Source organism: Cinclus cinclus, chromosome 28 (assembly GCF_963662255.1).
Source record: "Cinclus cinclus chromosome 28, bCinCin1.1, whole genome shotgun sequence".
Taxonomy (NCBI): Eukaryota; Metazoa; Chordata; class Aves; order Passeriformes; family Cinclidae; genus Cinclus; species Cinclus cinclus.
The window spans coordinates 512,004-528,698 of record NC_085073.1 but is presented as its reverse complement, the minus strand read 5'-3'; positions in this window follow the sequence as shown (position 1 = coordinate 528,698).

The following is a 16,695-nucleotide window of genomic DNA, read 5'->3' as shown; positions in this document are numbered from 1 at the left end:
TGAACTGTGACAGCATGGGGCCCAATAGAAACAAGGAACTATTATGACACCATGGAGGCCAAGAATCAAATGACTCATTGTGACATCAAGTGGCCTAAAATGGCATGGAATGCATTGTGACACCACAGAGGTTAAGAGAAGCAAGGAACCATTGTGACCCAATGCAGGCTAACAATCTAATGATCCATTGTGACACCAGGGGTTGCAATAGGGCCAGGGATGAATTGTGAAAGCATGGGGCACAATAAAAACATGGAAATATTATGACAAAACAGAGACCAAGACTCAAATGATTCATTGTAACACCAAGTGGCCTAAAAGGGCATGGGATGCATTGTGACACCACAGGGGCTAAGAGAAGCAAGGAACCATTGTGACCCAATGCAGGCTAACAATCTAATGATCCCTTGTGACACCAGGGGGCCTAAAATGGCCAGGGATGGATTGTTACAGCACGGGGACCAATAGAAGCAAGGATCTATTATGTCACCATGGAGGCCAAGAATCAAATGATTCATTGTGACATCAAGTGGCCTAAAAGGGCATGGGATGCATTGTGACACCACAGGGGTTAAGAGAAGCAAGGAACCATTGTGACCCAAGGCAGGCTAACAATCTTAGAATCCCTTTTGACACCAGGGGGCGCAAAAGGACCACGGATAAACTGTGACAGCATGGGGCCCAATAGAAACAAGGAACTATTATGGCACCATGGAGGCCAAGAATCAAATGATTCATTGTGACATCAAGTGGCTTAAAATGTCATGGAATGCATTGTGACACCACAGAGGTTAAGAGAAGCAAGGAACCATTGTGACCCAATGGAGGCTAACAATCTAATGGTCCCTTGTGACACCAATGGGCCTAAAAGGGCCAGGGATGAATTGTGAAAGCATGGGGCCCAATAGAAACAAGGAACCATTATGCCACCATGGAGGCCAAGAATCAAATGATTCATTGTGACATCAAGTGGCCTAAAAGGGCATGGGATGCATTGTGACACCACAGGGGTTAAGAGAAGCAAGGAACCATTGTGACCCAAGGCAGGCTAACAATCTTAGAATCCCTTTTGACTCCAGGGGGTGCAAAAGGACCACGGATGAACTGTGACAGCATGGGGACCTATAGAAGCAAGGAACCATTATGACACCATGAAGGCCAAGAATCAAATGGTTCATTGTAAAACCAAGTGGCCTAAAAGGGCTTGGAATGCATTGTGACACCACAGAGGTTAAGAGAAGCAAGGAACCATTGTGACCCAATGCAGGCTAACAATCTAATGATCCCTTGTGACACCAGGGGGCCTAAAATGGCCAGGGATGGATTGTTACAGCACGGGGACCAATAGAAGCAAGGATCTATTATGTCACCATGGAGGCCAAGAATCAAATGATTCATTGTGACATCAAGTGGCCTAAAAGGGCATGGGATGCATTGTGACACCACAGGGGTTAAGAGAAGCAAGGATCCATTGTGACCCAATGGAGGCTAATAATCCCAGGATCCCATTTGACACCAGGGGGCGTAAAAGGGCCAGGGATGAATTGTGACAGCATGGGGCCCAATAGAAACAAGGAAGCATTATGCCAAAATGGAGGCCAAGAATCAAATGATTCATTGTGACATCAAGTGGCCTAAAATGGCATGGAATGCATTGTGACACCACAGAGGTTAAGAGAAGCAAGGAACCATTGTTACCCAATGGAGGCTAACAATCTAATGGTCCCTTGTGACACCAATGGGCCTAAAAGGGCCAGGGATGAATTGTGAAAGCATGGGGCCCAATTAAAACCTGGTACAATTATGCCACCATGGAGGCCAAAAATCAAATGATTCATTGTGACATCAAGTGGCCTAAAAGGGCATGGGATGCATTGTGACACCACAGGGGTTAAGAGAAGCAAGGATCCATTGTGACCCAATGGAGGCTAATAATCCCAGGATCCCATTTGACACCAGGGGGCGTAAAAGGGCCAGGGATGAATTGTGACAGCATGGGGCCCAATAGAAACAAGGAAACATTATTCCACCATGGAGGCCAAGAATCAAATGATTCATTGTGACATCAAGTGGCCTAAAAGGGCAAGGAATGCATTGTGACACCACAGGGGTTAAGAGAAGCAAGGAACCATTGTGACCCAAGGCAGGCTAACAATCTTAGAATCCCTTTTGACACCAGGGGGCGCAAAAGGACCACGGATGAACTGTGACAGCATGGGGCCCAATAGAAACAAGGAACCATTATGACACCATGAAGGCCAAGAATCAAATGACTCATTGTGACATCAAGTGGCCTAAAATGGCTTGGAATGCATTGTGACACCACAGAGGTTAAGAGAAGCAAGGAACCATTGTGACCCAATGCAGGCTAACAATCTAATGATCCATTGTGACACCAGGGGTTGCAACAGGGCCAGGGATGAATTGTGAAAGCATGGGGCACAATAAAAACATGGAAATATTATGACACAATAGAGACCAAGACTCAAATGATTCATTGTAACACCAAGTGGCCTAAAAGGCCATTGTATGCATTGTGACACCACAGGGGCTAAGAGAAGCAAGGAACCATTGTGACCCAATGCAGGCTAACAATCTAATGATCCCTTGTGACACCAGGGGGCCTAAGATGGCCAGGGATGGATTGTTACAGCATGGGGACCAATAGAAGCAAGGATCTATTATGTCACCATGGAGGCCAAGAATCAAATGATTCATTGACATCAAGTGGCCTAAAAGGGCATGGGATGCATTGTGACACCACAGGGGTTAAGAGAAGCAAGGATCCATTGTGACCCAATGGAGGCTAATAATCCCAGGATCCCATTTGACACCAGGGGGCGTAAAAGGGCCAGGGATGAATTGTGACAGCATGGGGCCCAATAGAAACAAGGAACCATTATGACACCATGGAGGCCAAGAATCAAATGATTCATTGTGACATCAAGTGGCCTAAAATGGCATGGAATGCATTGTGACACCACAGAGGTTAAGAGAAGCAAGGAACCATTGTGACCCAATGGAGGCTAACAATCTAATGGTCCCTTGTGACACCAATGAGACTAAAAGGGCCAGGGATGAATTGTGAAATCATGGGGCCCAATTAAAACCTGGTACAATTATGCCACCATGGAGGCCAAGAATCAAATGATTCATTGTGACATCAAGTGGCCTAAAAGGGCATGGGATGCATTGTGACACCACAGGGGTTAACAGAAGCAAGGATCCATTGTGACCCAATGGAGGCTAATAATCCCAGGATCCCATTTGACACCAGGGGGCGTAAAAGGTCCAGGGATGAATTGTGACAGCATGGGGCCCAATAGAAACAAGGAACCATTATGCCACCATGGAGGCCAAGAATCAAATGATTCATTGTGACATCAAGTGGCCTAAAAGGGCATGGGATGCATTGTGACACCACAGGGCTTAAGAGAAGCAAGGAACCATTGTGACCCAAGGCAGGCTAACAATCTTAGAATCCCTTTTGACACCAGGGGGCGCAAAAGGACCACGGATGAACTGTGACAGCATGGGGACCTATAGAAGCAAGGAACCATTATGACACCATGAAGGCAAAGAATCAAATGGTTCATTGTAAGACCAAGTGGCCTAAAAGGGCTTGGAATGCATTGTGACACCACAGAGGTTAAGAGAAGCAAGGAACCATTGTGACCCAATGCAGGCTAACAATCTAATGATCCATTGTGACACCAGGGGTTGCAATAGGGCCAGGGATGAATTGTGAAAGCATGGGGCACAATAAAAACATGGAAATATTATGACACAATAGAGACCAAGACTCAAATGATTCATTGTAACACCAAGTGGCCTAAAAGGCCATGGGATGCATTGTGACACCACAGGGGCTAAGAGAAGCAAGGAACCATTGTGACCCAATGCAGGCTAACAATCTAATGATCCCTTGTGACACCAGGGGGCCTAAGATGGCCAGGGATGGATTGTTACAGAACGGGGACCAATAGAAGCAAGGATCTATTATGTCACCATGGAGGCCAAGAATCAAATGATTCATTGACATCAAGTGGCCTAAAAGGGCATGGGATGCATTGTGACACCACAGGGGTTAACAGAAGCAAGGATCCATTGTGACCCAATGGAGGCTAATAATCCCAGGATCCCATTTGACACCAGGGGGCGTAAAAGGTCCAGGGATGAATTGTGACAGCATGGGGCCCAATAGAAACAAGGAACCATTATGCCACCATGGAGGCCAAGAATCAAATGATTCATTGTGACATCAAGTGGCCTAAAATGTCATGGAATGCATTGTGACACCACAGAGGTTAAGCGAAGCAAGGAACCATTGTGACCCAATGCAGGCTAACAATCTAATGATCCCTTGTGACACCAGGGGTTGCAATAGGGCCAGGGATGAATTGTGAAAGCATGGGGCACAATAAAAACATGGAAATATTATGACACAATAGAGAACAAGACTCAAATGATTCATTGTAACACCGAGTGGCCTAAAAGGCCATGGGATGCATTGTGACACCACAGGGCCGAAGAGAAGCAAGGAAACATTGTGACCCAATGCAGGCTAACAATCTAATGATCCCTTGTGACACCAGGGGGCCTAAGATGGCCAGAGATGGATTGTTACAGCACGGGGACCAATAGAAGCAAGGATCTATTATGTCACCATGGAGGCCAAGAATCAAATGATTCATTGTGACATCAAGTGGCCTGAAAGGGCATGGGATGCATTGTGACACCACAGGGGTTAAGAGAAGCAAGGATCCATTGTGACCCAATGGAGGCTAATAATCCCAGGATCCCATTTGACACCAGGGGTCGTAAAAGGGCCAGGGATGAATTGTGACTGCATGGGGCCCAATAGAAACAAGGAACCATTATGCCACCATGGAGGCCAAGAATCAAATGATTCATTGTGACATCAAGTGGCCTAAAATGGCATGGAATGCATTGTGACACCACAGAGGTTAAGAGAAGCAAGGAACCATTGTTACCCAATGGAGGCTAACAATCTAATGGTCCCTTGTGACACCAATGGGCCTAAAAGGGCCAGGGATGAATTGTGAAATCATGGGGCCCAATTAAAAACTGGTACAATTATGCCACCATGGAGGCCAAAAATGAAATGATTCATTGTGACATCAAGTGGCCTAAAAGGGCATGGGATGCATTGTGACACCACAGAGGTTAAGAGAAGCAAGGAACCATTGTGACCCAATGCAGGCTAACAATCTAATGATCCATTGTGACACCAGGGGTTGCAATAGGGCCCGGGATGAATTGTGAAAGCATGGGGCACAATAAAAACATGGAAATATTATGACTCAATAGAGACGAAGACTCAAATGATTCATTGTAACACCAAGTGGCCTAAAAGGCCATGGGATGCATTGTGACACCACAGGGGCTAAGAGAAGCAAGGAACCATTGTGACCCAATGGAGGCTAATAATCCCAGGATCCCATTTGACACCAGGGGGCGTAAAAGGGCCAGGGATGAATTGTGACAGCATGGGGCCCAATAGAAACAAGGAACCATTATGCCACCATGGAGGCCAAGAATCAAATGATTCATTGTGACATCAAGTGGCCTAAAATGGCATGGAATGCATTGTGACACCACAGAGGTTAAGAGAAGCAAGGAACCATTGTTACCCAATGCAGGCTAACAATCTAATGGTCCCTTGTGACACCAAAGGGCCTAAAAGGGCCAGGGATGAATTGTGAAATCATGGGGCCCAATTAAAAACTGGTACAATTATGCCACCATGAAGGCCAAGAATCAAATGATTCATTGTGACATCAAGTGGCCTAAAAGGTCTTGGAATGCATTGTGACACCACAGAGGTTAAGAGAAGCAAGGAACCATTGTGACCCAAGGCAGGCTAACAATCTTAGAATCCCTTTTGACACCAGGGGGCGCAAAAGTACCACGGATGAACTGTGACAGCATGGGGACCTATAGAAGCAAGGAACCATTATGACACCATGAAGGCCAAGAATCAAATGGTTCATTGAAAGACCAAGTGGCCTAAAAGGGCTTGGAATGCATTGTGACACCACAGAGGTTAAGAGAAGCAAGGAACCATTGTGACCCAATGCAGGCTAACAATCTAATGGTCCATTGTGACACCAGGGGTTGCAATAGGGCCAGGGATGAATTGTGAAAGCATGGGGCACAATAGAAACAAGGAACCATTATGACACAATAGACACCAAGACTCAAATGATTCATTGTAACACCAAGTGGCCTAAAAGGCCATGGGATGCATTGTGACACCACAGGGCCTAAGAGAAGCAAGGAAGCATTGTGACCCAATGCAGGCTAACAATCTAATGATCCCTTGTGACACCAGGGGGCCTAAAATGGCCAGGGATGGATTGTTACAGCACGGGGACCAATAGAAGCAAGGATCTATTATGTCACCATGGAGGCCAAGAATCAAATGATTCATTGTGACATCAAGTGGCCTAAAAGGGCATGGGATGCATTGTGACACCACAGGGGTTAAGAGAAGCAAGGATCCATTGTGACCCAATGGAGGCTAATAATCCCAGGATCCCATTTGACACCAGGGGGCGTAAAAGGGCCAGGGATGAATTGTGACAGCATGGGGCCCAATAGAAACAAGGAAGCATTATGCCACCATGGAGGCCAAGAATCAAATGATTCATTGTGACATCAAGTGGCCAAAAATGGCATGGAATGCATTGTGACACCACAGAGGTTAAGAGAAGCAAGGAACCATTGTTACCCAATGGAGGCTAACAATCTAATGGTCCCTTGTGACACCAACGGGCCTAAAAGGGCCAGGGATGAATTGTGAAAGCATGGGGCCCAATTAAAACCTGGTACAATTATGCCACCATGGAGGCCAAAAATCAAATGATTCATTGTGACATCAAGTGGCCTAAAAGGGCATGGGATGCATTGTGACACCACAGGGGTTAAGAGAAGCAAGGATCCATTGTGACCCAAGGCAGGCTAACAATCTTAGAATCCCTTTTGACACCAGGGGGTGCAAAAGGACCACGGATGAACTGTGACAGCATGGGGCCCAATAGATCAAGGAACTATTATGACACCATGGAGGCCAAGAATCAAATGATTCATTGTGACATCAAGTGGCCTAAAATGGCATGGAATGCATTGTGACACCACAGAGGTTAAGAGAAGCAAGGAACCATTGTGACCCAATGGAGGCTAACAATCTAATGATCCCTTGTGACACCAATGGGCCTAAAAGGGCCAGGGATGAATTGTGAAAGCATGGGGCCCAATTAAAACCTGGTACAATTATGCCACCATGGAGGCCAAAAATCAAATGATTCATTGTGACATCAAGTGGCCTAAAAGGGCATGGGATGCATTGTGACACCACAGGGGTTAAGAGAAGCAAGGAACCATTGTGACCCAAGGCAGGCTAACAATCTTAGAATCCCTTTTGACACCAGGGGGTGCAAAAGGACCACGGATAAACTGTGACAGCATGGGGACCTATAGAAGCAAGGAACCATTATGACACCATGAAGGCCAAGAATCAAATGGTTCATTGTAAGACCAAGTGGCCTAAAATGGCTTGGAATGCATTGTGACACCACAGACGTTAAGAGAAGCAAGGAACCATTGTGACCCAATGCAGGCTAACATTCTAATGATCCATTGTGACACCAGGGGTTGCAACAGGGCCAGGGATGAATTGTGAAAGCATGGGGCCCAATAAAAACATGGAAATATTATGACACAATAGAGACCAAGACTCAAATGATTCACTGTAACACCAAGTGGCCTAAAAGGCCATGGGATGCATTGTGACACCACAGGGGTTAACAGAAGCTAGGATCCATTGTGACCCAATGGAGGCTATTAATCCCAGGATCCCATTTGACACCAGGGGGCGTAAAAGGGCCAGGGATGAATTGTGACAGCATGGGGCCCAATAGAAACAAGGAACCATTATGACACCATGGAGGCCAAGAATCAAATGATTCATTGTGACATCAAGTGGCCTAAAATGGCATGGAATGCATTGTGACACCACAGAGGTTAAGAGAAGCAAGGAACCATTGTTACCCAATGGAGGCTAACAATCTAATGGTCCCTTGTGACACCAATGGGCCTAAAAGGGCCAGGGATGAATTGTGAAAGCATGGGGCCCAATTAAAACCTGGTACAATTATGCCACCATGGAGGCCAAAAATGAAATGATTCATTGTGACATCAAGTGGCCTAAAAGGGCATGGGATGCATTGTGACACCACAGAGGTTAAGCGAAGCAAGGAACCATTGTGACCCAATGCAGGCTAACAATCTAATGATCCCTTGTGACACCAGGGGTTGCAATAGGGCCAGGGATGAATTGTGAAAGCATGGGGCACAATAAAAACATGGAAATATTATGACACAATAGAGACCAAGACTCAAATGATTCATTGTAACACCAAGTGGCCTAAAAGGCCATGGGATGCATTGTGACACCACAGGGCCGAAGAGAAGCAAGGAACCATTGTGACCCAATGCAGGCTAACAATCTAATGATCCCTTGTGACACCAGGGGGCCTAAGATGGCCAGAGATGGATTGTTACAGCACGGGGACCAATAGAAGCAAGGATCTATTATGTCACCATGGAGGCCAAGAATCAAATGATTCATTGTGACATCAAGTGGCCTGAAAGGGCATGGGATGCATTGTGACACCACAGGGGTTAAGAGAAGATAGGATCCATTGTGACCCAATGGAGGCTAATAATCCCAGGATCCCATTTTACACCAGGGGGCGTAAAAGGGCCAGGGATGAATTGTGACTGCATGGGGCCCAATAGAAACAAGGAACCATTATGCCACCATGGAGGCCAAGAATCAAATGATTCATTGTGACATCAAGTGGCCTAAAATGGCATGGAATGCATTGTGACACCACAGAGGTTAAGAGAAGCAAGGAACCATTGTTACCCAATGCAGGCTAACAATCTAATGGTCCCTTGTGACACCAATGGGCCTAAAAGGGCCAGGGATGAATTGTGAAATCATGGGGCCGAATTAAAAACTGGTACAATTATGCCACCATGGAGGCCAAAAATGAAATGATTCATTGTGACATCAAGTGGCCTAAAAGGGCATGGGATGCATTGTGACACCACAGAGGTTAAGACAAGCAAGGAACCATTGTGACCCAATGCAGGCTAACAATCTAATGATCCATTGTGACACCAGGGGTTGCAATAGGGCCAGGGATGAATTGTGACAGCATGGGGCACAATAAAAACATGGAAATATTATGACACAATAGAGACCAAGACTCAAATGATTCATTGTAACACCAAGTGGCCTAAAAGGCCATGGGATGCATTGTGACACCACAGGGGCTAAGAGAAGCAAGGAACCATTGTGACCCAATGCAGGCTAATAATCCCAGGATCCCATTTGACACCAGGGGGCGTAAAAGGGCCAGGGATGAATTGTGACAGCATGGGGCCCAATAGAAACAAGGAACCATTATGCCACCATGGAGGCCAAGAATCAAATGATTCATTGTGACATCAAGTGGCCTAAAATGGCATGGAATGCATTGTGACACCACAGAGGTTAAGAGAAGCAAGGAACCATTGTTACCCAATGGAGGCTAACAATCTAATGGTCCCTTGTGACACCAATGGGCCTAAAAGGGCCAGGGATGAATTGTGAAAGCATGGGGCCCAATTAAAACCTGGTACAATTATGCCACCATGGAGGCCAAAAATCAAATGATTCATTGTGACATCAAGTGGCCTAAAAGGGCATGGGATGCATTGTGACACCACAGGGGTTAAGAGAAGCAAGGAACCATTGTGACCCAAGGCAGGCTAACAATCTTAGAATCCCTTTTGACACCAGGGGGCGCAAAAGTACCACGGATGAACTGTGACAGCATGGGGACCTATAGAAGCAAGGAACCATTATGACACCATGAAGGCCAAGAATCAAATGGTTCATTGAAAGACCAAGTGGCCTAAAAGGGCTTGGAATGCATTGTGACACCACAGAGGTTAAGAGAAGCAAGGAACCATTGTGACCCAATGCAGGCTAACAATCTAATGGTCCATTGTGACACCAGGGGTTGCAATAGGGCCAGGGATGAATTGTGAAAGCATGGGGCACAATAGAAACAAGGAACCATTATGACACAATAGAGACCAAGACTCAAATGATTCATTGTAACACCAAGTGGCCTAAAAGGCCATGGGATGCATTGTGACACCACAGGGCCTAAGAGAAGCAAGGAAGCATTGTGACCCAATGCAGGCTAACAATCTAATGATCCCTTGTGACACCAGGGGGCCTAAAATGGCCAGGGATGGATTGTTACAGCACGGGGACCAATAGAAGCAAGGATCTATTATGTCACCATGGAGGCCAAGAATCAAATGATTCATTGTGACATCAAGTGGCCTAAAAGGGCATGGGATGCATTGTGACACCACAGGGGTTAAGAGAAGCAAGGATCCATTGTGACCCAATGGAGGCTAATAATCCCAGGATCCCATTTGACACCAGGGGGCGTAAAAGGGCCAGGGATGAATTGTGACAGCATGGGGCCCAATAGAAACAAGGAAGCATTATGCCACCATGGAGGCCAAGAATCAAATGATTCATTGTGACATCAAGTGGCCTAAAATGGCATGGAATGCATTGTGACACCACAGAGGTTAAGAGAAGCAAGGAACCATTGTTACCCAATGGAGGCTAACAATCTAATGGTCCCTTGTGACACCAATGGGCCTAAAAGGGCCAGGGATGAATTGTGAAAGCATGGGGCCCAATTAAAACCTGGTACAATTATGCCACCATGGAGGCCAAAAATCAAATGATTCATTGTGACATCAAGTGGCCTAAAAGGGCATGGGATGCATTGTGACACCACAGGGGTTAAGAGAAGCAAGGATCCATTGTGACCCAAGGCAGGCTAACAATCTTAGAATCCCTTTTGACACCAGGGGGTGCAAAAGGACCACGGATGAACTGTGACAGCATGGGGCCCAATAGATCAAGGAACTATTATGACACCATGGAGGCCAAGAATCAAATGATTCATTGTGACATCAAGTGGCCTAAAATGGCATGGAATGCATTGTGACACCACAGAGGTTAAGAGAAGCAAGGAACCATTGTGACCCAATGGAGGCTAACAATCTAATGATCCCTTGTGACACCAATGGGCCTAAAAGGGCCAGGGATGAATTGTGAAAGCATGGGGCCCAATTAAAACCTGGTACAATTATGCCACCATGGAGGCCAAAAATCAAATGATTCATTGTGACATCAAGTGGCCTAAAAGGGCATGGGATGCATTGTGACACCACAGGGGTTAAGAGAAGCAAGGAACCATTGTGACCCAAGGCAGGCTAACAATCTTAGAATCCCTTTTGACACCAGGGGGTGCAAAAGGACCACGGATAAACTGTGACAGCATGGGGACCTATAGAAGCAAGGAACCATTATGACACCATGAAGGCCAAGAATCAAATGATTCATTGTGACATCAAGTGGCCTAAAAGGGCATGGGATGCATTGTGACACCACAGAGGTTAAGAGAAGCAAGGAACCATTGTGACCCAATGCAGGCTAACATTCTAATGATCCATTGTGACACCAGGGGTTGCAACAGGGCCAGGGATGAATTGTGAAAGCATGGGGCCCAATAAAAACATGGAAATATTATGACACAATAGAGACCAAGACTCAAATGATTCACTGTAACACCAAGTGGCCTAAAAGGCCATGGGATGCATTGTGACACCACAGGGGTTAACAGAAGCTAGGATCCATTGTGACCCAATGGAGGCTATTAATCCCAGGATCCCATTTGACACCAGGGGGCGTAAAAGGGCCAGGGATGAATTGTGACAGCATGGGGCCCAATAGAAACAAGGAACCATTATGACACCATGGAGGCCAAGAATCAAATGATTCATTGTGACATCAAGTGGCCTAAAATGGCATGGAATGCATTGTGACACCACAGAGGTTAAGAGAAGCAAGGAACCATTGTTACCCAATGGAGGCTAACAATCTAATGGTCCCTTGTGACACCAATGGGCCTAAAAGGGCCAGGGATGAATTGTGAAAGCATGGGGCCCAATTAAAACCTGGTACAATTATGCCACCATGGAGGCCAAAAATGAAATGATTCATTGTGACATCAAGTGGCCTAAAAGGGCATGGGATGCATTGTGACACCACAGGGGTTAAGAGAAGCAAGGAACCATTGTGACCCAAGGCAGGCTAACAATCTTAGAATCCCTTTTGACACCAGGGGGTGCAAAAGGACCGCGGATGAACTGTGACAGCATGGGGACCTATAGAAGCAAGGAACCATTATGACACCATGAAGGCCAAGAATCAAATGGTTCATTGTAAGACCAAGTGGCCTAAAAGGGCTTGGAATGCATTGTGACACCACAGAGGTTAAGAGAAGCAAGGAACCATTGTGACCCAATGCAGGCTAACAATCTAATGATCCATTGTGACACCAGGGGTTGCAACAGGGCCAGGGATGAATTGTGAAAGCATGGGGCACAATAAAAACATGGAAATATTATGACACAATAGAGACCAAGACTCAAATGATTCATTGTAACACCAAGTGGCCTAAAAGGCCATGGGATGCATTGTGACACCACAGGGGCTAAGAGAAGCAAGGAACCATTGTGACCCAATGCAGGCTAACAATCTAATGATCCCTTGTGACACCAGGGGGCCTAAAATGGCCAGGGATGGATTGTTACAGCACGGGGACCAATAGAAGCAAGGATCTATTATGTCACCATGGAGGCCAAGAATCAAATGATTCATTGTGACATCAAGTGGCCTAAAAGGGCATGGGATGCATTGTGACACCACAGGGGTTAAGAGAAGCAAGGATCCATTGTGACCCAATGGAGGCTAATAATCCCAGGATCCCATTTGACACCAGGGGGCGTAAAAGGGCCAGGGATGAATTGTGACAGCATGGGGCCCAATAGAAACAAGGAAGCATTATGCCACCATGGAGACCAAGAATCAAATGATTCATTGTGACATCAAGTGGCCTAAAATGGCATGGAATGCATTGTGACACCACAGAGGTTAAGAGAAGCAAGGAACCATTGTGACCCAATGGAGGCTAACAATCTAATGGTCCCTTGTGACACCAATGGGCCTAAAAGGTCCAGGGATGAATTGTGAAAGCATGGGGCCCAATTAAAAACTGGTACAATTATGCCACCATGGAGGCCAAAAATGAAATGATTCATTGTGACATCAAGTGGCCTAAAAGGGCATGGGATGCATTGTGACACCACAGGGGTTAAGAGAAGCAAGGAACCATTGTGACCCAAGGCAGGCTATCAATCTTAGAATCCCTTTTGACACCAGGGGGCGAAAAAGGACCACGGATGAACTGTGACAGCATGGGGCCCAATAGAAACAAGGAACTATTTTGTCACCATGGAGGCCAGGAATCAAATGATTCATTGTGACATCAAGAGGCATAAATGGCATGGAATGCATTGTGACACCACAGAGGTTAAGAGAAGCAAGGAACCATTGTGACCCAATGGAGGCTAACAATCTAATGATCCCTTGTGACACCAATGGGCCTAAAAGGGCCAGGGATGAATTGTGAAAGCATGGGGCCCAATTAAAACCTGGTACAATTATGCCACCATGGAGGCCAAAAATCAAATGATTCATTGTGACATCAAGTGGCCTAAAAGGGCACGGGATGCATTGTGACACCACAGGGGTTAAGAGAAGCAAGGATCCATTGTGACCCAAGGCAGGCTAACAATCTTAGAATCCCTTTTGACACCAGGGGCCGCAAAAGGACCACGGATGAACTGTGACAGCATGGGGACCTATAGAAGCAAGGAACCATTATGACACCATGAAGGCCAAGAATCAAATGGTTCATTGTAAGACCAAGTGGCCTAAAAGGGCATGGGATGCATTGTGACACCACAGGGGCTAAGAGAAGCAAGGAACCATTGTGACCCAATGCAGGCTAACAATCTAATGATCCCTTGTGACACCAGGGGGCCTAAGATGGCCTGGGATGGATTGTTACAGCACGGGGACCAATAGAAGCAAGGATCTATTCTGTCACCATGGAGGCCAAGAATCAAATGATTCATTGACATCAAGTGGCCTAAAAGGGCATGGGATGCATTGTGACACCACAGGGGTTAAGAGAAGCAAGGATCCATTGTGACTCAATGGAGGCTAATAATCCCAGGATCTCATTTGACACCAGGGGGCGTAAAAGGGCCAGGGATGAATTGTGACAGCATGGGGCCCAATAGAAACAAGGAACTATTATGACAACATGGAGGCCAAGAATCAAATGATTCATTGTGACATAAAGTGGCCTAAAATGGCATGGAATGCATTGTGACACCACAGAGGTTAAGAGAAGCAAGGAACCATTGTTACCCAATGGAGGCTAACAATCTAATGGTCCCTTGTGACACCAATGGGCCTAAAAGGGCCAGGGATGTATTGTGAAAGCATGGGGCCCAATAGAAACAAGGAACCATTATGACACCATGGAGGCCAAGAATCAAATGATTCATTGTGACATCAAGTGGCCTAAAAGGGCATGGGATGCATTGTGACACCACAGGGGTTAAGAGAAGCAAGGAACCATTGTGACCCAAGGCAGGCTAACAATCTTAGAATCCCTTTTGACACCAGGGGGTGCAAAAGGACCACGGATGAACTGTGACATCATGGGGACCTATAGAAGCAAGGAACCATTATGACACCATGAAGGCCAAGAATCAAATGGTTCATTGTAAGACCAAGTGGCCTAAAAGGGCTTGGAATGCATTGTGACACCACAGAGGTTAAGAGACGCAAGGAACCATTGTGACCCAATGCCGGCTAACAATCTAATGATCCATTGTGACGCCAGGGGTTGCAACAGGGCCAGGGATGAATTGTGAAAGCATGGGGCACAATAAAAACATGGAAATATTATGTCACCATGGAGGCCAAGAATCAAAGGATTCATTGTGACATCAAGTGGCCTAAAAGGGCATGGGATGCATTGTGACACCTCAGGGGCTAAGAGAAGCATTGAACCACTGTGACCCAATGCAGGCTAACAATCTAATGATCCCTTGTGACACCAGGGTGCCTAAAATGGCCAGGGATGGATTGTTACAGCATGGGGACCAATAGAAGCAAGGATCTATTATGTCACCATGGAGGCCAAGAATCAAATGATTCATTGACATCAAGTGGCCTAAAAGGGCATGGGATGCATTGTGACACCACAGGGGTTAAGAGAAGCAAGGATCCATTGTGACCCAATGGAGGCTAATAATCCCAGGATCCCATTTGACACCAGGGGGCATAAAAGGGCCAGGGATGAATTGTGACAGCATGGGGCCCAATAGAAACAAGGAACCATTATGACACCATGGAGGCCAAGAATCAAATGATTCATTGTGACATCAAGTGGCCTAAAATGGCATGGAATGCATTGTGACACCACAGAGGTTAAGAGAAGCAAGGAACCATTGTGACCCAATGGAGGCTAACAATCTAATGGTCCCTTGTGACACCAATGGGCCTAAAAGGGCCAGGGATGAATTGTGAAAGCATGGGGCCCAATAAAAACCTGGTACAATTATGCCACCTTGGAGGCCAAAAATCAAATGGTTCATTGTGACATCAAGTGGCATAAAAGGGCATGGAATGCATTGTGACACCACAGGGGTTAAGAGAAGCAAGGAACCAATGTGACCCAATGCAGGCTAACAATCTAATTATCCATTGTGACACCAGGGGTTGCAATAGGGCCAGGGATGAATTGTGAAAGCATGGGGCACAATAAAAACATGGAAATATTATGACACAATAGAGACCAAGGCTCAAATGATTCATTGTAACATCAAGTGGCCTAAAAGGGCATGGGATGCATTGTGACACCACAGGGGATAAGAGAAGCAAGGTACCATTGTGACCCAAATCAGGCTAACAATCTAATGATCCCTTGTGACACCAGGGGGCCTAAGATGTCCTGGGATGTATTGTTACAGCACGGGGACCAATAGAAGCAAGGATCTATTATGTCACCATGGAGGCCAAGAATCAAATGATTCATTGACATCAAGTGGTCTAAAAGGGCATGGGATGCATTGTGACACCACAGGGGTTAAGAGAGGCAAGGATCCATTGTGACCCAATGGAGGCTAATAATCCCAGGATCCCATTTGACACCAGGGGTCGTAAAAGGGCCAGGGATGAATTGTGAAAGCATGGGCCCCAATTAAAACCCGGTACAATTATGCCACCATGGAGGCCAAAAATGAAATCATTCATTGTGACATCAAGTGGTCTTAAAGGGCATGGGATGCATTGTGACACCACAGGGGTTAAGAGAAGCAAGGATCCATTGTGACCCAAGGCAGGCTAACAATCTTAGAATCCCTTTTGACACCAGGGGGTGCAAAAGGACCACGGATGAATTGTGACAGCATGGGGCCCAATAGAAACAAGGAACTATTATGACACCATGGAGGCCAAGAATCAAATGATTCATTGTGACATCAAGTGGCCTAAAATGGCATGGAATGCATTGTGACACCACAGAGGTTAAGAGAAGCAAGGAACCATTGTTACCCAATGCAGGCTAACAATCTAATGGTCCCTTGTGACACCAATGGGCCTAA